The sequence below is a fragment of the Rhinolophus sinicus genome, linkage group LG05 (assembly GCF_036562045.2).
Source record: "Rhinolophus sinicus isolate RSC01 linkage group LG05, ASM3656204v1, whole genome shotgun sequence".
NCBI lineage: Eukaryota > Metazoa > Chordata > Mammalia > Chiroptera > Rhinolophidae > Rhinolophus > Rhinolophus sinicus.
The window spans coordinates 16,576,896-16,600,615 of NC_133755.1; the positions used below are offsets into that span (position 1 = coordinate 16,576,896).

General features: G+C 40.4%; 1 protein-coding gene across 17 annotated transcripts in view; it reads right to left on the reverse strand.

Moving 5' to 3' along the window:
• The window catches only part of DTNB (dystrobrevin beta), a 185,576-nt gene extending 162,110 nt beyond the window's left edge, over positions 1–23,466 (reverse strand). For all 17 annotated transcript variants that reach the window (XM_074331782.1, XM_074331786.1, XM_074331781.1 and 14 more), the window contains exon 1: positions 23,328–23,466. The gene's annotated coding sequence lies outside the window, so the exon portion shown is untranslated. The remainder of the gene's footprint in view (positions 1–23,327) is intronic.
• Positions 23,467–23,720: the final 254 nt, after the last annotated feature.

Here is a 23,720-nt window from a genome sequence, read left to right on the forward strand (position 1 = left end):
CTTAGAACCAACGGGGAAGCAGACACGCTCATAGACTGGCAGTGAATGTGTATGTACTGAAACAGTATTTGGGAGGGCAATTTGGCAATAGCTACCAAAATTTTAAATGCATACCACCTTTGGCCCAGTAAATAGGTGTATTTATTTGTTTAAAAAGGAAAAGAGAAGAGAGGGGAGGAGAGAGGAAGAGAAGGGGGGAGGAAGGCAGAGGAGGAGGCAAGAGGGAAAAATCCAGTATGAAACTGCTTAAATAACTAATGGCACAGCCATACAATGGAACAGTGTAGCTGACAGGTATTGAAAAGAACGACGCAGTCTGTGTAACTTATGAAAAGATGCTCAAAACATGTAAGCGCAAAGGCAAGTAAGGAAACAGCACCACAATGTAGTCAGTGCTGGCTGTGCCCGGCCCGACACCCGTACCGGGCTGCTCATTACTCCCGGCGGCACTCTCCTCTGGCGAGTGGTCTTCAGTTGACTGAACCCTCCTTAATGCAGAACCGCCTGGGAAGCAACTCACCCGCCCTAGGGGGCCACGGGCCACTGCCTCAGACGACTGAGGGGTACAGGCAGAAAGCCCAGCCGGAGTTCTGGGTCCTGGGAGGATGTAGTGAGCACAGCACCAGCCTTCCTCTCCCACTAAAGACAACTATTATCCTGCACAGAATGTGTGCTGGAGCTACCTAAGGTCTGTGAAAAGTAAATATCAGCAGGTGGATCGGGGAAGAATACAGAATTCAAAGTACCACTGAACAGGTGGCGAGTTCACCGTTTTTTCCCTCTTCTATCAGCTGGCTTGAACTCAACACAGTGCGAAACCCCGAACCTGGCACTGTGGTACACGCACACAGAAATCCTCAGAACCCTCTAGTTCTAGCTCAAAGTAAACAAGAACTAATGCCCAGACAGAGTGGAAGAAATTCCCCAGGTCTTTTTCTCTCTCTACCTTCTTCATTTTCTCCCACCCCAACCAGCAGGCAACCAGTGATGGAGGAGGCGGCAGTAGCAGCAAAAGCAGCTGCCCTGGGAAGTGAAAGGAGTCAGAAATGGGGAGAAAAGGACCCCTCCAGTCTGTTCAGTTAGCTGCGGCTCCAAGAAGGACCCCATTCATATTTTCTCCCCCCTCTATCTTTCTGCCATGGTGGTACAACTGCAGAAGTGGACAGTTTCTCGCCAGAGGACAGAAAAGGCGTGTCCAGAGTAGCCAGAAAGTATCAGGGCACTAGCTGAGCTGAAGCTCAGGAAAGCAACCCCATGTAGCCGTTCATGAAATACTGGGATATTCTCCAACTCACACATTCAGGAATCTGATCTTAATTAGCATACCAACGACTTTGAAAACTAAGCTTACAGAAAGACCTCTACCTGGTTCCAGACTAACCAGTGGGTGGCTACATGTGGCATAGATCTGAACACCACTGAAAAAACTTGAAAACTGAACTGACATTAGAACAAAAGCCAACAGAAACTCGTGGACTAAACCTAACCAGGTCAAGCGCTGAAATAAAAATTAACAACATTCTCCGTAAGATTTAAATAAGGACCAAAGTATTATAACATAATGCTCAAAATGTCCAGGAAACAATACAAACTTATTTGGCAAACAAAGAACCATGAAAATCTTAATTCACAAGGGAAAACACAATCCACAGATGCCAATGACAAGATGACACAGGTGTGAAGTTAATGTGACAGAAACTTTAAAGCAGCCATTATAAAAATGCTCAAATGAGCAATCACACACTCTCGAAACAAAAGTTAAAGTATAAAATGTCAACAAAGAAACAAAAGATAGAAAGAAGAACCAAATAAGAATGTTATAATGAAATACACAGTAACCTAGGGAATAAAATTCACTGGATGGACTCAACAGCAGAATGGAAATAACAGAGGAAAGAATCAGTTAACTTTAAGAAAGATCAAACAGAAATTACCCAATCTGAACAACAGAAAAAGATTAAAAGAAGAAAAAGGAATAAAGCCTCAGAGACTAGGTAGGCAAAAATGAAAGATTTAATATTCATTACTCCATCAAAATCCCAGAAGGAGAAATGAAACAGTGTGGTGATACGGTGTGAAAACAATACATGAAGATGTAACGGCTGAAAACTTACCAAGTTTGGTGAAATACAGATTCAAGAAAGTAAGCAAACCATAAACAAGTTAAAGCCAAAGAAATCCATCAAAATGAAAACATCATAATCAAATTGCTGAGAACTAAAGACAAACTCTTAAAAGAAACAACACACACACACACAAAACACATAAAAGGGATCAGCAAATTTTTTCTTAAAGGACCAAATAGTAAACATTTTTGGTTTGCAGGCTATCTGGTCTCTATCACAGCTACTCAAGGCTGCCATTTTAGCATAAAAGCAGCCAAACATAATATGTAGACAAATGGGTGTGGCATTGTTAAAATTTAATTAGAAAACAGGTAGCCAGCCCACACACCATAGTTTGCCAGCTCCTGCTAAGGGGAAATAATGATACGAATTACTGTGGATTTCTCATCAAAGCTATCGAGGCCAGAAGGCAGTAGAGTAACACTTTGAAGTGCTGAAAGAAAAGACTCTCCCCCAAGAACTCTGTATCAAGAGACCATATCCTTCAGAAATTAAAGAGAACTAATAGAATTTGTGGCCAGCATACATGTTCTAAAAGAATTGCTGGGAGTAGCCGGATGGCTCAGTTGGTTAGAGCACGAGCTCTGAACAACAGGGTTGCAGGTTCGATTCCCGCATAGGCCAGTGAGCTGCACCCACCACAAGTAGATTTAAGACAATGACTTGGAGCTGATGGGCTCTGGAGAAACACACTGTTTCCCAATATTCCCCAATTAAAAAAAAAAAATGTTTTTAAATTAAAAAAAAAAAAAAAAAAAAAAGGAACTGCTAAAGTAAATTCTTCAGAAAGAAGGGAAATAGTTCCAGAAGGAAACCTGAAACATTACAAATGAAGGAATAGCCATAGAAAAGATGTTGGGAGAAATAACACCAATGCTACACCATCTCTTCCAGAAAATACAAAAGAACACCGTTCAATTCATTTCAAAAGGCTAGTAATAACCCGATACCAAACTACTCGTAGACAAAGACAGTACAAAAACAAACAATATCCCTCATGAACAGACACAACAATCCTTAGTAACAAACAAAATCCTCAACAAAATACTATAAACTGAATCCAGCAATATATAAAAACACCAAAAGAAACTGGGGTTTATCCCTGGAATGCAAGGCAAGTTAACATATGAAAATTAATCAATATAATCCAACATATTAACAATCTAAAACAAAAACACATGATCATATCAGATTCAGAAAGAGCATCTGACAAAATACAATGTCTGTTCATAATGATAAACTCTCAGCAAACTAGAAATAAAAACTTTCTCCACCTAATAAAGGGCATCTACAAATAAAAACCTACAACTAATGTCATGCTTAATAGTGAAAGACTGAATGTTTTCCCCCAAAACTGTCCACTCTTACCACTTCTATTCAACATTATATGGGATGTCTTGGCCAATGAAATAAGACAGGAAATAAACGGCAAACATTGGAAAGAAAGAAATGAAACTATCCTTATTTGCATGCATGATTATCTTTGTAAAAAATCCAAAAGAATATACAAAAGAGCTCCTAGAACTAAAAAATAAGTTTAACAAGTGTCACAGGACACAAGGTCTAAACACAAAATTCAACCACAGCTCTATATACTAGCATTGCACAATTGGAAACTGAATATTTAAAAATTAGCATTTATAATACCTCTAACAAAAATAAGATCCTTAGGTATATACACTAAGAAAATCTGTATAGGATCTGTATACTGAAACTACAAAACATGGGTGAAATAAAGTTTTTAAAAGATCTAAACAAAAACATACCATCTAATCAGACAGTCTAATCAAAATCCCAGCTGATTATTTTTTGTTGTTGCTAACGTAGATGACTTAAAATTTTATATGGCTGGATAAAAGGAGCAGAATAAGACAATTTTGAAAGGGAAGAATCAAGTTGTTGGATCACACCACGACAGCTGCTGGACCTGAGGATACGCACTGGCAGGAACTGGGAGAACGAATCTGGCCACGGATCTGGAGAGGGCTGAACTTGGGAGCCAAGAGTAAGGTTAGTAAGGAAAGTCTGTTGCTGTGGGGGCACTCACCCATGACCCAGGACTGAACGTTCCACAAAGGGCACCTGCGGCCAGCCCTAAAGTGCCGCTGGGTTGGTTCATATAAGTCTGGGGTAGAGGGAACTGATGGCCTATAGAAAATGAATTGGAGATGGTGGGCCTGCACGGCAGGGTATTAAGGAAAGAGCCAGTATCCCACCCACGCCCTTTTACCAATGCTGTCTATTCTGGACTGACAGCATCTGCTTAGTTTTTTAACCTGAGGGCTTTCTCTTACCTCTGAAGTCCATTTTGTTCCCTGCATGGCAGGCCCGAACTACTGAAGTACTATAGATTTACCAGTGATGGATGGAGTTGGTATATAAACACTCCACCTACTCACCCCCTCCAGGGGTGTAACTCTAAGGACATGATTTACACTGCCTCCTCGAGCTCCCCACTCCCCAGCAGAAATAAGCTCCAGTTACCCACAGTGATAACTTGCTTGATAACAAAGGCTTTATTTGCTAACTTCCCTTCCCTATCTCACTTCCCGGGCCCCTCCTGGTATTTCCTGGGATAACCTCCAAAATGAAATAGTGTACTCAACCCTTGTCTAAGAGTCTGCTTCTGGGAGAACTCAGAGTAAAACATAAAGTCTTTTCATTTCAACCAAGCTTCTAATTCAGATGACATCAAACCCAAATTGATGGGGTATGCATAAACTAAGGTCACTATAAATGACTTCCCTAGCTGCAAAGTGACTCCCTCCCAGGGCTCTGTGGATAGTAGGACCTGCATCTTTGTAAGTATGATTTTAACAGTTTCACTCAACAAAGATCTAATCATCCTGCCACACCTGATTATCTGTCCTTGCCTTCCTGCATAACCTTAAAAATCAACACTGACATGAATGTAAGTACTCTCTCTACTTCCTTCCACTTGGACTCCTGGCACTTTGCCTTTTCTTGGCCTCAAAAGCTAGAGATAACCAACCTCCTACCATTCCCTTCAGAGAGTAACTCTGATTTCAAACCCTGCCATTTCCTTCCTCATAATCACTCTCATATCCACCCTTTTTTCCCATCTCAACTGCCAAAATCTTTGTCCACATGCATGCACAAATAAAATTCTATGACGCCACGATCTCAGGACTCTGTGCCCCTTCTTCCTGTCGCTCATCCTGTGGACACACAGAGAAATCCACTAGGTACAGTTATTCAAACATGTTCGATCTCCAGTGGCTCCTAATCACTCTGTTCAGGAGCCTTACTCCACCCAATTAAAAACAAACCAGAACACAAAGTGAAACAAGCCAGATAGAGAAAGACATACTGCATGATCCCACTCACATGTGGAATCTAATAACACACATACAAAAAAAAGTCAAACTCATCACAGCAGAGCAGAATGGTGGTTACCAGGGGCTAGGGAGTGGGAGAAACAGAGAGATGTTGGTCAAAGGATACAAACTTTTAGTTGTAAGATGGGGACTGAATGTACAGCATGGTGACTATTCTTGACAATGTTGTACTGTATACATGAAATTTGCTAAGAGAGTAGATCTTAAATACTCACACCAAAAAGGTAACTATGTGAAGTGATGGATGGGTTAATTAATTTAATTGTGGTAATCATTTAACAATGTATATGTATATCATGTTGTATACTTTACATATATACAATTTTATTTGTCAATTATACTTCAATAAAGCCGGGGGAAAACTTAACAATATATTTGAACACCTTTCCATGTCATTGAGTACTCTTCAAAAACAGAATTTTGAATGGGAGAATGGAATTTTATCACATTCATCCAACCCTTGATTAGTGGCAATTATTTATGATTATTTACTACTATGAACAATGCAACAATAAACGTCTTTGAAGCAAAATTTAAAAAAAAAAAAAAGAACCAGAGCACAGCCTCAGTCTACAAAATGTAAAGAAAACCAGAGCCCTGAGCTATGAGAATGTAAGTAAAGTATCTTCCATATAAAGGGAATGGAAACTAGAAGTTTCCAGAAGAGGCTGTTTTCATGTCCTGAGCCCAAAGTCAAACTGAATGAATAAATTTTTAGATACAACACTAAAAACACAATCTATAAAAGAGAAAAAAACAATCGATTAAGTTGGATCTTATCAAAATCAACTGCTCTGCAAAAGACACTGTTAAAAGAATGAAAAGACAAGCCTCGGAGTGAAAGATTCCAAAACACATACCTGATGAAGGACTTGTATTTAAATTATAAAAAGAATTCTTAAAACTCAACATTAAGAAAATAGCCCAATTAAAAAATGATCCAAAGATCTGAATGGATACCTCTCCAAAGAAGATACATAGATGGTATGTAAGTATATGAAAAGATGTTCAATATAATTTATCATTACAAAATTACAAATTAAAACAATGAGATATTTAGAGAACCATATAATTTCACTGATATGTGGTATATAAAACTGAACACGACAAAGGAACAAGACAAACAAATGAAGAAACAAAAACTCACAGACACAGACAATAGTTTAGTGGTTACCAGAGGGTAAGGGGGGAGGGGGCTGGTAGGTGAGGGTAAAGGGGGATCAAATATATGGTGATGGAAGAAGAACTGACTCTGGGTGGTGAACACACAGTGTGATCTACAGATGATGTATTACAGAATTGTACCCTGAAACCTATGTAACTTTATTAACAATTGTCACCCCAATAAACTTCAATTTAAAAAAAAGAGATACCACTACATGCCTATTAGAATAGATAAAATACAACCCAATTGTGTTGAAAACTTACATTCACACAAAACCTGCACACAGATGTTTGTACCACCTTTATTCACAGTTTCCACATACTGGAAGCAACCAGGATGCCCTTCAGTAGGTTAATGGATAAATAAATCGTGGTACTTTCATACATGGAATATTGATCAGCAATAATAAATCAGCTATCAAGCCATAAAAAGACACGCAGGAAGCTTAAATGCATATTCCTTAGTGAAAAAAGCCAGTCTGAAAAGGCTGCATACTGTGTAATTCCAATTTTACGATCTTCTGAGAAAAAACAAAACTAAAGAAATGGTAGAATGATCAGTGTGTGCCGGAGATTTGGGGGGAAGGGAACAGGGGTGAATAAGTGAAGCACAGGGGATTTTTTAGGGTGCTTATTTCCATATGGTACTGTAACGGTGGATCCTTGAAGCCATGCATTTGTCAAAACTGAAAGAAAAACAGAGTGAACGTTAATACATGTAAATTTTGTAAAATCCTTTAGTACATCAGAGGATCCAAATATGAAATGCAGAATATAACAAAACAATCTAACTATATCACAAATGTATGCAACAACCTCACTGAAGGGCGGGGGGGAAGATAGGGTGGGCAACCTAAGTAACTTTGGAAATGGTGTCTGTAAGATTAAGGCAAAACAAAATATATGTAAGTACTATACTCTAGTTTCCCACAGCCTGTAAGTTAACAATACTAATACTGCTATGCATGCATACTGGAACTGAACAATTAAGTAAATGGATGGCTGAGGGAGTGTGAGGTTACTACAGATAAGCAAGGGAAGAAGCTAGAATGATCCATGTGGTAATGGATTACAATTGGAGACATCAGTGTAAGATCATGTTTGGCTTAATATAAATGCATAGTAGTTACATATAGAAGTATTTAGACATATGTGTATACGCATGGGTTAGTATACACACATGTCCTTACTCTGTCAACTGAGAGGGAGTAGAAACAATGACATCCCAATAGCAATGAGCATACCTAGTGACCAAATTTTGGTTTATTAATACCATTCTCCAATAAAAGGAGCCAGGGATCCTTGGAGAAATGATTGAGGCAGGACATATATAAGATGAGCCTGGAGTATAGAAAGTAGAGACGTTCTGGGAGAAAAATATCATATGATTGGGGTATACAAGTATCAAAGGGACACAGTAGCCAACTGAAAGCTCCCAACAGCCAAAGTTGGAACAATTACAGCAACAAAATAAAGTAGTATTAAATATCAGTCAATACTGATATAAGTGAGTCACGAAATTAATAAAGGAAGAATGACAAATATCCTGTGGAGAATTCCAAATAAGCTATGTAGATACGCAGTCATGAAGAAAGTGAAGCATAACGCCCCCTCCGTAAGTATGGCTGCACACAGCAACTTCCTTACAAAGACAGTCGGATGGAAGAAAGAGAGGGGAAAACACCTTACAGTGGAGAAATCTGATAAACACTACCTCGGCCAAAGCAAGTTCAAAATCAGTAGTGATAAATCAGGTTGACAGTATGTATTCTTGACATGAAGTGATGAAAATGGCATTTTACCCCTGTGGTCTTCCTCCCCCAAAACCCATAAACCTAGCTTGATCATGAAAAAAACATCAGGCAAATCTCAATTGCGGGATAATCTACAAATACTCCTCAAAACTCTCAAATTCATCAAAAACTTGATCAGAATAGTCTGAGAAACTGACAAAGCCAAGAGACATCTAAGGAGACAACTATTAATACATATAATGTGGTATCCTGGATGGGATTCTGGAACAGAAAAAGGCCATTAGGTAAACACTAAGGAAATGTGAATAAAGTATGGATTTTAGTTAGTCATAATGTAACATCATCGGTTCATTAACTGTAACAAACGTACCATACTATTGAGAGATGTTAACAACAGAGAGAACAGGGTATGGGATGCTATTATTGTTCAGTTTTTCGGTAAACCTAAAACTGTTCTAAAAAATAAAGCTTTTCATTGTTTTTATTTTTAATTACGGAGGGGGAACTGGACTTTATTAGGGAACAGTGTGTACTTCCAGGATTTTTTCCAAGTCAAGTTGTTGTCCTTTCAATCTTAGTTGTGGAGGGCGCAGTTCATTCCAGGTCCAGTTGCCGTTGTTAGTTGCAGGGGGCAGAGCCCACCATCCCTTGCGGGAGTCGAGGAGTTGAACCGGCAACCTTGTGGTTGAGAGCCCACTGGCCCATGTGGGAATCGAAACGGCAGCCTTCAGCGTTAGGAGCACGGAGCTCCAACCACCTGAGCCACTGGGTCGGCCCCATAAAGTTTATTTTTTAAAAAGACAGTACAATTACATATTCCTTTTTCTTTATACTCTGAACTGATTTAAAAAGCAATTGTGTAAAACAATACCTGTAAAGTTGTATTATTGGGCCTGTATCATACAGAATTCCCTAAGAAGACATAACAACCCTGAATGTTTACATACCTAACCTTAGAGCCTCAAAATACACTCAGCAAAACTTGATAGAACTGAAAGGAGAAATAGACAAATCCACACTTTCACTTGGAGATTTCAACATTTCTCTATAATCACCATAAGTAGAAAAATCAAGAAGGATGTGCAAGGACTGAACACCACCAGTAGCCAACTAGATCTCATTGATATTTATGGAACACTCACTCAATAATGACAAAATACAAATCCTTTCCAAAGTGCAGATGAAACATGCATCGCCAAATTCAGAAAAGCATAATGTGACTGTAAAGGGATACCAAATCTATTAGCTATGTTTTATTTATTAGGCTGGGTTCTAGGTACATTGTATTATTCTTTATACTATTGTATGCCCAATTAAACAATAAAAATTTAAGTCATTTCCTTTGAGTATTTTCTCTGGTACATTTTTTCTTTAGTGGTTTGGGGGGGGAGGAGGCAAGTCTCCATATATTTTATTAATAAAATGGTGTATACCCAATACCATAAGCTCTGTACTTTTATCCAAACGTACAGAAACTCTCATAAATTCCATAATTTGGCATAATGTTTATTACTTGAAATCTTCAGCAATGTCTTCTATGAGTATCCCACCAATATTTGCTAACAAAGAATGCATTTTAGTTTGTTAATTTGTCTATATATTATTTCAGCCACTTTTACCAAAAGAGGAACAAAGGTGTGTGACATGCTTTTTGCTTTTCACTCCTAAAGTAAGAAATCTACACAAAACTTCTAAAAATATATAAGTAATAAAATCTTAAGGTATTAGATTAACCAGCACATGACTGTGATCATCACTGAAAAAGCTCAGTAAGTCAGCCCTCATATTCCGAATGCTTAGTTTTAAAATATCTCAACTGAAAATATTAGCCTCATACTACCATTAGCAAGTATCTTAAGGCATAATATACTCAATGGTGTTTGTGAATCCATATACCAAATAGTGTTTTTAACAATTTTAAGGTTGTTTTTACTGATTCCCCTTTAATCTGCTTAGATCATTACTGTTTTATAATTTGCATTTGACAGACGACAAGCTTATAATTATAAACAGAAGTGTCAGCTGTGCTTTTTTCTTGCTGTTCATGGGTCCTGGTATTATTACTTCAATCTTCAGTTGAATCCGAAATGTCAATCTGCCGTTTCTTTGCAGGAATCTTTTTAAACCTTTTGCCTATTTAGCAAGTTTCATTTCATTCAAATCATGTAATAGAATCAGAAAGACCAGTAAACCAGGCAGAGGTGAACTTTAATGTATCTGAACAGAATGTAAACAAATAAAAAGGAGGCTCCTGTTATCGGCCCCCGCAGGTTGAGGTGTCCCCACTATGCTCTCAGGTCACCTTGCTTACCATATCTGATGTGAATCAGCAGACATCAAATGGAGTAAAGTGTCAACCTATGGAGTAAATATTAGTAAAAGTTAATTGCCCTTATTTTCTTGTTATACCCTGCCTCAAGGGTCATTTTGGATGCCTACGGTACCACTTTATAACCATCGCTCTTAAAAACAAAACAAAAAGAAAACTAGAATGAGAAGATGGGATTATGCTAGCCTGGAGGAGCAAATGAGAAACATGGATAGTAGAGTTAGATGAGGAAATTTAAAGCCTAACTGGTTAGTTAACTTGGCCTAAAGTTACAAAGCTAGTAATTTGTGGAGTTAGGGAACCCATTTGACTCCAAAGCCCACTCTCTGTCGGCTGTGCCACATCGCCCCCTTCAGGGCAAACACCAGGACTCCAGGAGTGAGCAAAGAATACAGGTACCCAAATTGTGGTGCTAGATCAGAACTTAATTCACACTTAAATGGTGTCTGGAGGTTAGAGCAGCAAAACGTCTGGCCCCTCGTTAGTCCTATCTAAAAAGCAATATGTTCCAGAGTTGGACTAAGTCTGCAAAAGGTAAGTAACTTCCACAGTAAAAACTAAAGGAGAGAGAACAGGTTCTAGAAATGTTTCCATGTCCCTGTACTACACCTAAATGTTAAATATTCTTCATTTGCCTTGAAGCTTTTTGTTAATGTTTTAACCCTTCCAGCTCTCAGTTACTTCAAAGCATCCAGGTATCAAAACTTCTTGTGCAAGTTCCCTTTCTCCCGCAAAATTCCTGTCAGTTTTTCTCTGGATGTCCATTTAATTAAGAAGTCAGAGATGACCGAGATTGTCACTAATAAGTACTTAGCTGTAACTACTCAAAATTCCCTGAAAGAGAACTAATTTCCTCACTCATTTCAGGAAAATTCTCAACTGTTCTTTCTCTAAAACTACTTCCTTTCTCTTCTCTTTCAAACAGAAAAAAAAAAAAAAAAAAAAAAAGCCAGGAAAAGTAAATGTTTGTAAATCCTAGAGATTTCCTATTTTACAAATCTGAAAAAGTTCTCTAGGTTCCAATAAAAGAACATTCAATAACTGCACTCCACTACACAAGAGTTCTGAATAGCAAATATAACTTCATATAACTGTGGAAACAAATTATGTAACACATTTAGCACAATTTCTTGTGCAAAATAAGAGCCTAATAAACAGTTAGTTGCTATTACTACTACTACTACTGGTGTTACTATATTACTACCTTCTTGGATGATACCTAGACTAGAATTCTAAAGGCAAGGCTACTTTGTCTTTAATTTACAGTTCTTCTGATTTATTTAAAAGTATAAAAATAGGGGCCGGCCCGGTAGCTCACGTGGTTGGAGCTCCATGCTCCTAACTCCAAAGGCTGCCGGTTCGATTCCCACATGGGCCAGTGGGCTCTCAACCACAAGGTTGCAGGTTCAACTCCTCGAGTCCCACAAGGGATGGTGGGCTCCACCCCCTGCAACTAAGATTGAACATGACACCTTGAGCTGAGCTACAGCTGAGCTCCCGGATGGCTCAGTTGGTTGGAGCGTGTCCTCTCAACCACAAGGTTGCCGGTTTGACTCCCGCAAAGGATGGTGGGCTGTGCCTCCTGCAACTAAGATTGACCACGGCACCTTGAGCTGAGCTGCCTCCCAGCTGGCTCAGTTGGTTGGAGCGCGAGATCTCAACCACAAGGTTGCCAGCTCAATTCCTCGAGTCCCGCAAGGGATGGTGGGCTGCGACCCCTGCAACTAACAATGGCAACTGGACATGGAGCTGAGCTGCGCCCTCCACAACTAAGACTGAAAGGACAACAATTTGACTTGGAAAAAGTCCTGGAAGTACACACTGTTCCCCAATAAAGTCCTGTTCCCTTTCCCCAATAAAATCTTAAAAAAAAAAAAAAAAAAACAGTAAAAAATATAAGCTTGGAAGAAGACTAAATACTTTGTTATCAATCATTTGCAACATTTGATATCTGGAATAGAGAAAAGGTTTTTAACAAAAGTGAAAGGAGGTAAAAGAGGTGGAAATGCAATGTGCCCAAGGAATCACAGAATAGAACATAAGAAAATAGGGGAAATAATATTGAATGTCAATTGTAACTGGAAAAACTAAATTATTAAAAGAAAAAGAAAAGAAGGGACAGTAGGTCACAAAAAGGGGAAACGGGTGCCTGTAATATACCAAAAACAAACCTCATCATTTCTCCTAAAACCTGCCATGGACGGCTTAGTTCATAAGAAATCTCAGTTCTAAGCAAAGATATTAAACCACGTATCTAAAAAGGAAATATTAAAAGCATATGAACAATAAAGAAAAAGGTACACTCTTAAAATGACCCATAAAGCTCTAGTTTTCATAGTCATAGCTTAGAAAAAGTATCCTTGTTAGTTATTTCTATAGTTAAGTTTGTCTGTAGAGAGAATTTTTTTAGAAAGATAAATAAGAATTACATCCTCGAATGATTTGGGAATTAATGAAAATAAAATAAGACCAATTAAGTATGTTCCAACCTAAATCAAATTATTTGTATTTCTTTTTTACCATAATAGCAGTGCTCAGCCTTCACATCTACATCCTGGATGTTAAAAACAATTTCTTTTCTGAGTTCTCATTATCTTTAATTTCAATTAACACACTGAGAGTGAGGATTATGAGCTACAAAAACCACAAGCAAAGCAGGAGAAGCAGAACGTGAGGGCTTAGAAATAATCTAACCCAGACCCCACATTTTGCACATCCAAATAAATAAAACATCTTGTCCCAGCATGTAGCTGTACTTCACAAAAAAGAAACGGAAACAGAAACGCAGAATACCACCTTTCTATATGTGAAGATTAAGGTAATATTTCTGTCTGTGATCTGTAGGGAAGATTTCATACACAATAAATTAAAACCACACATTTCAAACTATGGTGCATCAAAAGATTCTATTTTTAAAAAATTTTAAAAGTATAAAAATATAGACTTCAAAGAAGAGTAAATACTTTGTTATCAATCATTTGCAACATTGGAAATCTGGAATAGAGAAAAGATTTTTAACAAAAGTGAAAGGTTCGCTTTTGAAGAAGACATTTAAAGTCATCTAAGTGAAATATTAGTATCCAAAATATGATAAGAATTACAGTATGAAAAAGTCAAACAACAATAGAAAAAATAGGTAAACGATGAAAACTAGCAAATCACAGAAGAGGAAACCTTAAGAGCCAATAAAAACATGGAGCAATGTTCAAACTCACTAATAATCAAAAAACATATACTGAGGGGCGGCTGGTTAGCTCAGTTGGTTAGAGTGCCATCCTCGTAACACCAGGGTTGCCGGTTCAATCCTCACATGGGCCATTGTGAGCTGGGCCCTCCACAACTAGATTGAAACAACTACTTGACTTGGAGCTGATGGGTCCTGGAAAAACACACTTACAATAAAAGTTAAAGAAAAAAAAAACATATACTGAAAACCAAAATAAGATTACATTGTACATCAAGCACATTTGCAAAAATGATAAAGCCTAACAACATCAACGGTTGACAAGGCTGGGAAGCAACAGAAGCCACTGGCATGAATGGTAACTGGTGAAACCACTTCAGAGAGGAATTTAGCAATTCCACTGACGCTGAAGATGTGCATGGCACACAAGCCAATGTGGTTCCTCCTAGGTACCCACTCTAAAAAACAAGCATGTGTGAACAAGAATATTCATAGCAGCATTCTTTGTAATCGCAAAAAAAAAAAAAAAAAAAAAAAAATCAGAACAAACTAATTGCCAATCCTCAGGAAAATATAAAAGCAAACTGTGATGTAGTCACACAACAGACTCCTATTCAGCCAAGACAATCAATGCATGAGAGCTGCACATGTCCATATAAATGAGTCTCACAATATTGAGATAAAAAGTTACAAAAAGATATATTAATACTGTTATTAGAAAGTCTTTTAAATGCAAAACAATATTCTACATTGTAGGGCTATTTATATACATTATAACAGTATGAAAATATATACGTACAGGGATGAAAAGCATCAAATTCAGAATAGTGGTTCTCTCGGACGGGAGACTACAATTGGGAAGGAGTTACATGGGGGTTCAACTTTAAAAGGAGCCTAGTTTCTTAATGTAACTGGTGTGCACACAGGTGTTCACTATTTATATTCTCTATACCTCTTTGAGGGCCAATATTTCATAACGTTAGAGAGTTAAAGGAAAATAAACTCAAGGTCCAACCAAAATAGTTTACTACAGAGCCCACGTGCTTCACCATGATGCTACTGATTCTATGTTTGTTTGTGCAGTTAAGAAAGGTTTAGTCATTGTAAGAACTCTCTCAAGAAGATACAATAAATCAGATTGGTAAAAATCAATGAAGTACTTGTCTAAAGAAAAAAAAAAATCCCTCAAGGGAATCATATTGGGGGCACAAAGTGGTCATATCACCATGCTCAGCAATCATGTGAGTGAGCCAAAAGCCAAACCCAAGTGGAACTTGGACCATAAAATAGTCTTGTTTAGAGGCAGCATGTAGAAAGAACATGGGCTTTGAAAGCCAAGCTGTCATCGATTAGCTGTGTGGCCCCAAACAAGTTTTAACTTCTCTGAGCTCAATTTCCTCACCCATTCACTGGAGGTACCATACCTGGCTTCCAGAGTTGTAAAGATTGAAGAGTAGCATTTATCTGTGAAAGTCCCTGACACACAGTAGCATCACAATAAATAACAGTCATTATCACTTGCACAAGAAAGTCTCTCTCTGGCAAGAGGAGACAGAGCAGGGAGAGATAAAGTTTAAAAGGAGGGAATTAAGAGTCTATAAAAAAAAGCCAGGGAAAAGCTGAAATGGTTAGAGGTTGAAAAAGTCCTTGTAGCATCCCTGAAGTTACCAAAAAAATTTTTTTTGCCAAGTATTATTTCATGATAGTGAAGCTTAGTTACAAGAATATTTAGTCCAAACCTAATTATTACAGCATTTCAGTCCTGTTTACACACACACACAAACACACACACTCGTATATACCGGGGGTGCCAAAAATATGTATACAAGGGGACACTTTGGTCAACATTGCTCAAGCAGTAAGTAGTTCGCCATAATCAGAAGTATCTGGACGCTGATGGAAACCACTTTGAGCACCTCTTATAATTGCAGAAGGCAAACGTGACTTGTATTCATCTCTTGTTATTGGTATATGTTGAGAATTACAATTTTAATACAGTCTTCCTTTCTTAAAATGCGTGTACTTTTTTTGGCACCCTCTGTATATAATGTTGTTGGTATATAAACATTCAAGATCAAACGTGTTTTCTTTAAAGATTCATTTTTTAAAATGTATTAGCAAGTAAATCTTATATAATGTATGTTTCGCTGTTATTTACAACTCAGTAAGGTGTGTCCTACTCTTAACATATTAAAGAGAAAATGATAATTTCAATACATGCCCCCCCCAAAAAAAAAGCCCTTGATAAAATTCAACACCCAATAAAAATACAAACCAAGAACGGAAGAAAACTTCCTTAAGTTGACAAAAGACATCTACCAGAAACCTTCAGTGAGTACGGTATCTAACAGTGAAACACTGGAAGCATTCCTATTCAGGAAAAAGATAAAAGTACCCATTATCATCACTGCTATTCAACTTTTGTACTGGAGTGTTTAGGCATTGCAGTAACACAGAAAACAAAGTAAGTGGTATAAAGTTTAGAAAGAAGCCTGGCCAGTTAAGTATTCTAGTCAAAGCAGCTCAGTAAGTAGACACGTTGATGCATCCCTTCCACTTCAAGTAATAAGAAAATATCTTAAAAATATATTTTAAAAATGACTCAGGAATGTTCAAAACGAGACGAACCTCCATTTGGATCAGAAACAGTAGAGCTACACAAAACTATGAGCAGGACTGAGGCTACAGGCTTACTGGACACTGAGTCCAGAGCAGGTGTATACCTCCTGCAGGGCAGTGGTGACAGAAAGCAAAGGACCTGGAGAAACAGGGCACATCTGCGCCAGAGTCACTGCTTAAAGCCAAGGGTGAGGCTGGAGCTGAAAGGAAGCGAAAAAATACTATTGCCAGTCTCTGCCTAGCACTAAGGTTTATACAATGCTCTGGGTTTTAAAAAGTGGGAAGATAAAAACGCAGACTCATGACCAGGAACTGAAGCAAGACATTCGCATACTTCTGTGAGCAGATCTAAAATAGCCCTAATTACCTCAAGGAGCAGGACCCCAGACCCACCATTATCACATCTGACTCTTGGTTAGGGTCCAGTAGGTCAATGAAAGCAGCTGAAATATCACCACACAGAGAAGGATGAGCACAAAGAAAAATAAAATCAAAAGCACTCACACTCAGAAGAGTGTAAATCAACACCTCGAAACACAAGGAAAGAGAATGCTAAGAAAGACAGCCAACAAAAGCAACAATTAGAATATGAATTTATTCCGATGAAGTTTAATTTTACAGAATTTGACAAATACTTATTTTTTTAAGTACATTTAGGGTGCTAGGATGAAAAGTTTTTTAATTATTGGGAATGCAAAATTGTACAGCCAGCCTCTTTGGAAGACAGCAGTTTCTTACAAAGCTAAATATACTCTAACCATATGATCCAGCAATCATGCTCCTAGGTATTTACCCAAAGGAGCTGAAAACTTATGCCCACACAAAAACATGCACGTGAATATTTTAAGAAGCTTTATTCATAATTACCAAAAACTGGAAATAACTAAGATATCCTTCAATAGATGAATGGATAAACAAACTGTGAGACACAGAAGAACCTTAGTACATAATCCTAAGTGAAAAAGACCAATCTGAAAGACTACAATATTGTCTGACCCCAGCTATATGACCTTCTGGAAAAGGCAAAACTATAGACACAGTAAAATGATCAGTGGTTACCAGGAGCTCAGGAGGAGGGAGGGAAGAATGAATAGATGAAATATGGAGGATTTTTAGAGCAATTAAATTATTCTGTGATATTGCAACGACATTACATGTAATGACATTAACGATGCACGACATTATACATTTGTCAAAACCCACAGAACTGTGTGACATGAAGAGTGAAACCTAATATAAACTATGGGGCCAGCCCGGTGGCTCAGGTGGTTGGAGCTCTGTGCTCCTAACACTGAAGGCTGCCAGTTCGATTCCCACATGGGCCAGTGGGCTCTCAACCACAAGGTTGCCGGGTTCAAATCCTCAAAGTCCAGCAAGGGATGGTGGGCTCTGCCCCCTGCAACTAAGGTTGAACACGGCACCTTGAACTGAGCTGCCGCTGAGCTCCCGGATGGCTCAGTTGGTTGGAGCGCATCCTCTCAACCACAAGGTTGCCAGTTCGATTCCTCGAATCCCGCAAGGGATGGTGGGCTGCGCCCCCTGCAACTAGCAATGGCGACTGGAACTGGAGCGGGGCTGAGACAACAACCTGACTTGGAAAAAGTCCTGGAAGTACACACTGTTCCCCAATAAAAGTCCTATTCCCCTTCCCCAATAAAATAAAAAAAAATCTTAAAAAAGAAAAAAACTATGAACTTTAGTTAATAATAATGTATCAATATTGATTCATCAGTTCTAACAAATGTACCGCACTGATGCAATATGTTAATAAAGGGAAACTGCACATGAGGAAGACGGGGCATATAGGAACTTTTTACACTATCCACCCATTTGGGTCATGTTCAGTTATGTATAGAATTTTTTAAATTATAATGCACAGCTCCACTTCTGGGTATGTATACAAAAGAATCAAAAGCAGGGACTTGAACAGGTATTTGCATGCCCATATTCACAGCAACATTACTCACAACAACCCAAGTGTCCACTGATGGATGAATGGATAAACAAATGTGACATATACATACAATGGAACAGTGTTCAGCCTTAAAAAGGAAGAAAATCCTGACGCATGCAACAATGCAGATGAACTCTGAAGACATTATGCTAAGTAAAATAAGCCTGACACAAAAGGATAAATATTGTATGATTCCACTTACATGAGGTACCACAGTTGTCAAATTCATAGAAACAGAAAGGAGGAGGGGCTAGAGGGAAAAGAGGATTGGGAGTTAGTGTTTAATGGATACAGAGGTTCGGTTTGGGAAGATGAAAAACTTCTGAAGATGGACGGTAGTGATAGCTGCACAACAATGTGAATGTATTTCATGCCACAAAACTCTACTCTTAAAAATGGTTAAAATAGTAAAATCTATGTGATGTATATTTTACAACAATAAAAATAATGGGAAAAAGTGCTGAAAAACTGGTTAGCCAAATATTTTTTAAAAAGTAATTCTCTTCAATTATAACATAAAGAAATTCCACATGGGGCCGGCCCGCTGGCTCAGGCGGTTGGAGCTCCATGCTCCTAACTCCAAAGGCTGCCGGTTCGATTCTCACATGGGCCAGTGGGCTCTCAACCACAAGGCCGCCAGTTCAATTCCTCAAGTCCCGCAAGGGATGGTGGGCTCTGCCCCCTGCAACTAAGATTGAACATGGCACCTTGAGCTGAGCTGCCTTCCGGATGGCTCAGTTGTTGGTTGGAGCGTGGGCTCTCTACCACAAGGTTGCCAGTTCAATTCCTCGAGTCCTACAAGGGATGGTGGGCTACGCCCCCTGCAACTAGCAACAGCAACTGGACCTGGAGCTGAGCTGCCCCCTCCACAACTAAGATTGAAAGGACAACAACTTAACTTGGAAAAAAGTCCTAGAAGTACACACTGTTCCCCAATAAAGTCCTGTTCCGCTCTTCCCGAAAGCGGCCTGAGGTGACCTCTGAAAATGGTTCGCTATTCGCTTGACCCAGAGAACCCCACAAAATCATGTAAATCGAGAGGTTCAAATCTACGGGTTCATTTTAAGAACACTCGTGAAACTGCCCAGGCCATCAAAGGGATGCATATCCGAAAAGCCACCAAGTATTTAAAGGATGTCACGTTACAAAAGCAATGTGTGCCATTCCGTCGTTACAATGGTGGAGTTGGGAGGTGTGCCCAGGCCAAACAGGGTTGGACGCAGGGTCGTTGGCCCAAAAAGAGTGCTGAATTTTTACTGCACATGGTTAAAAAAGCAGAGTAATGCTGAACTTAAGGGTTTAGATGTCGACTCTCTGGGTACTGAACACATCCAGGAACAAAGCTCTCAAGATGCAGCGAGGGAACTTACAGAGCTGGTGAGCAGTTAAACCACACATGAGCTCTCCTGCCACATTGAGATGGTCCTAACTGAAAAAGAATAAATTGTTCCTAAACCAGAAAAGGAGGCTGCACAGAAGAAAAAGATCTCCCAGAAGAAACTGAAGAAACAAAAACTTATGGCCCGGGAGTAAATTCAACATCAAATAAATGCTAACAAAAGGAAAAAAAAAAAAAAGTCCTGTTCCCCTTCCCCAATAAAGTCTTTAAAAAAAAAAAAAGAAAGAAAAGAAAAAGAAATTCCACACAAAAAGCAAAATTTTGTTTTAATTTTAGAAGAAAATACAGAAATATATAATTCATACCCTGAGACAGAGAAAATTACCTAACCAGACACACACACACACATCTTTTTTAATTTAAGGGAATTTTTTTTCGTAACTACAACATTAAAGTTTATAACTTGTAAACAACCAAAGACACTGTTAACAAAGGGAAAAGGCAAGTGTCACGCTGGCAGGATGCATTTATAACACATGTCCATCAAACAATTAGCATCCAGAGTAACCTGACTGTCCCTCGGTGAGTGAAGGATACACAGTCATTTCAGGCTACAGCTGAACACTACTCAGCAGTTAACAATAAATGAACCAGATCCACAAGTAGCAACATGGTTAAATCTCCGTCAATTAAAATTTTAAATGTACACCCCCGTGACCCAGCAAGTCTACTTTTCATTCACTGCAGCAATGTCTGCAATTACAGTACAATAATACTACATCTGAGACTGCGTAGGCGTCAAGCAGAATCTGGTAGACCCCTATGCTGTCACATGGAAAGACCTCAGACATTCTGTTAGAAAACAAGTTGCAGAACAATATGTATAGTGTCATGTCATCAGCATGGGGGGGTGGGGGAAATTCTTTATTACCTATATATAGATGAAACTGCAGCGAGATGGGTCAGGAAGGCTCACAACAAACTGACAAGTGCAGTTTTGGTGGAGAAGGGAGCGGGCCAAGGTGCTTTTATTCTGTCTGTACTGCCTGAGTGTTGCAGAAGAGTGTGCCCTCATGAGCCATTTGCAGAGCTGCACTGCCCAGCCACACTGACTGCACAACACAACTCCAGAAGCTGCCATTCACAGGGACCCCCGAAGGCTGGGCGGTACACGAGACAACACAGCCCTGATGCTTGTGTAAATTAGAAACAAAATCAGCACTGGGGAACTTTCTGAGGTGACGTAGTAAGTTACTACATCCCGATCGGGATAGTGGTTACAAAACATACACATTTTCAAAACTCATGGGAATGTACACGGATATCTACGCATTTTATCATATGTAAACTATCCATTAATAAAGTTGATTTTAAAATAAATAAAATATATAAGTAAAATACAATATCATTGGGAGAACTTGGAACAAGGCTCCCAAAATTACAGGACCAAAACAAGCACTGGTAGACGCCTACTGGTTGCACTCTGAAGTACAGTTGTAAACTAAAGAGAAATTAACTTCATTCTTCAAGGCTTACCAAATTGGATTAATATTACTCTTATTTTCTATATGAGGAAGAAAGGCTCTGAGACATTTCTAGTACAGACATAAAATAAAGGGTAACTTGGCATTCTATTGGCTCTAAGTCTAATTTTCTAACTAAGTAGAAATTTTGTCTCTCACCCACAGTGGACACGCAAAACCTTGCCAGCACTACTTTGACTACATAACCTCCTTCAAAAGTAATTCCACTTACGTATGATAAAAATTCTCATAGAACTCATAAAAGGTCAAGTTTTAATTTGGCAGACAAAGTAACCTAACAGGCACTGCAACCCAGGGAACTGAAACAGCAGCCTGGAGCTAGAGTCCAGAAATCCAACCAAGACAGAGAACAGGCAGAATTCCAGCCTTTACAAAAGAGCAGCGATAGATTCTTACTACAAACCTAATATCCAAGGAAAAGGATAAAAGTGGAAAATAAAAAAAATGTTCTCTGGGCAACAGTACTCCGTTCTCAAGTGATAGAAAATAGAAGGACCAAATGGGATGATTTGAAACAATGTCACAACATGAAATAAAGACATGAAAGTGGCAGCATGATCACAAGAAACCGTGACTCCATCACCTTAGCCATTGTCTTAAATGCCCAGACCAAAGAACCTGGTTTACCTTACATGGCAGAGAGAGAGAGACAGAGAGAGAGAGAGAGAGAGAGAGAGAGAGAGAGAGAGACAGAGAGAAAGACAGAGAGACAGAGAGAGAGAACAAACAAACTTTAAGAACAAAGGAAGTCCATCAGCCACCCCTAACACCAGAGTAATTAATACTGCTCCAATGTAAAATAAGGCAAAACCTTGCTTGGTTCATTCATTCATTCATGCAATAAATATTTCCTGCATGACTGTTATGGGCCAGGCACTGTTCTTGTCACTGAGGATTTAGCAGTGAACACTCATGGAGCCTAATTCTAATTGGGAAGGAAGGGAACATATTTTCTCTTTTCAAATTTCTTTTCCCTTGCTCTCCCTCCCTTTAAATGTTCCGCAGAAGAGCTTTCAAAACTCTCCTAAGTTTCTCCCACAAGCTTCTTTGACCTTCCTGCTTTATCCTCTAACCAAGCCATTTAGGGCTCCCAATTCCCAATACGGGTGGGGGGGGGGGAGATGAAAGAGACATAAAGTAAATAAGGTATGACACAAAATTCAATGCTGCTCTGTATTGTATATGCGTAGCCTCACAACCAAATCGTCAGCACCTAAACAGCAAATTATGGCTGTGTTTTATACTATTGTGTGGCCCCAGTGCCGACCACGGTTGTCTAGCCAGGTAGCTAATCAATAAAGGTTTGCTAAGAATGCTGGAAGGGCTTCCTAATCCCCAGGCCTGGCACAGGAATTGAACAAGCATTCGTTAGCTGCATCCTCCCTGCTCTTAGTACACTTTCCTTTCAAGGGTGACCCAGTGCACAGGTTCACAGTTAGGGATCTCGGGAAACAGTATTTTGGGGTGACCTGAAATATATTCCCTTCCCTCTGCCAGGGCCTGCCTGCTTCACCTGCCCTCTGCCAGGACCTGCCTCCTTTGCCCCCTTCAGCACCTAACGCAGAGCCTCCTCCCAGCGAGCGGGGCTCCAGCAGCATCAGCCCAGCGGCCGCAACCCGGCTCCCCGCCCGGCGACCACAGCGCGCTCGGGACCCCGGAGACCCCTCCGCTGCCCGGGGCTCAGATCCCGGCGGTGCTGGCCCTGGACTCCGCTGCATCCCCTCCGCTCGCCCCTCCAGGGCCGGGCGCGCGGCGGCGTCCCCTCTTAGCGCGCGCGGTGCAGCGGCCCCGGCTCCCCGCGCGCCGTCCCCACCACTCCCGGCCCTGCACCCCTGCAAGCTCCGAGGTCCGGGCGCTGCGCCGTCTCCTTCCCGCTCCTCGCGGGCGTGAGGCTCCAGCACCGCGCACCTCTCCCGCAGCCTGCGGCCGCCGCCGCACACCCCCACCTTACTCACTTCCCGGCCGGAGCGGGGGGCGTCGAGAAGGTCTACGGCGGTCGCAGCCCTCCGCCTCCTCCGGCCAGGCACTCGCGGCTGAGGCGGCAGCAGCGCACGCTCAGGCCCTGGAGCCGCCCCCGGGGCGAACGTTCTCAGCGACCGGCTTGCGCCGCTTCCCCGCCCGGCACGCGCGGCGAGCCCGCCCCCGGAGCGAGGGCGCGAGGGCTCAGGGCTGGAGACGGGCACGCGCCACCGGCGTGAGCGCGCGGCTGGGGGCGGGGTTCCGCCGCGCCGGGGAGGGGGCGGGCGAGCCGGCCGAGTTCGCTTCGAGCCCCGCCCCCCGCGGCCGGGCGGGACCCGCCCCCCAGCTCGCAGGCCGTGTTCCCGGAGGACGGGGGAAACTTGCACCCT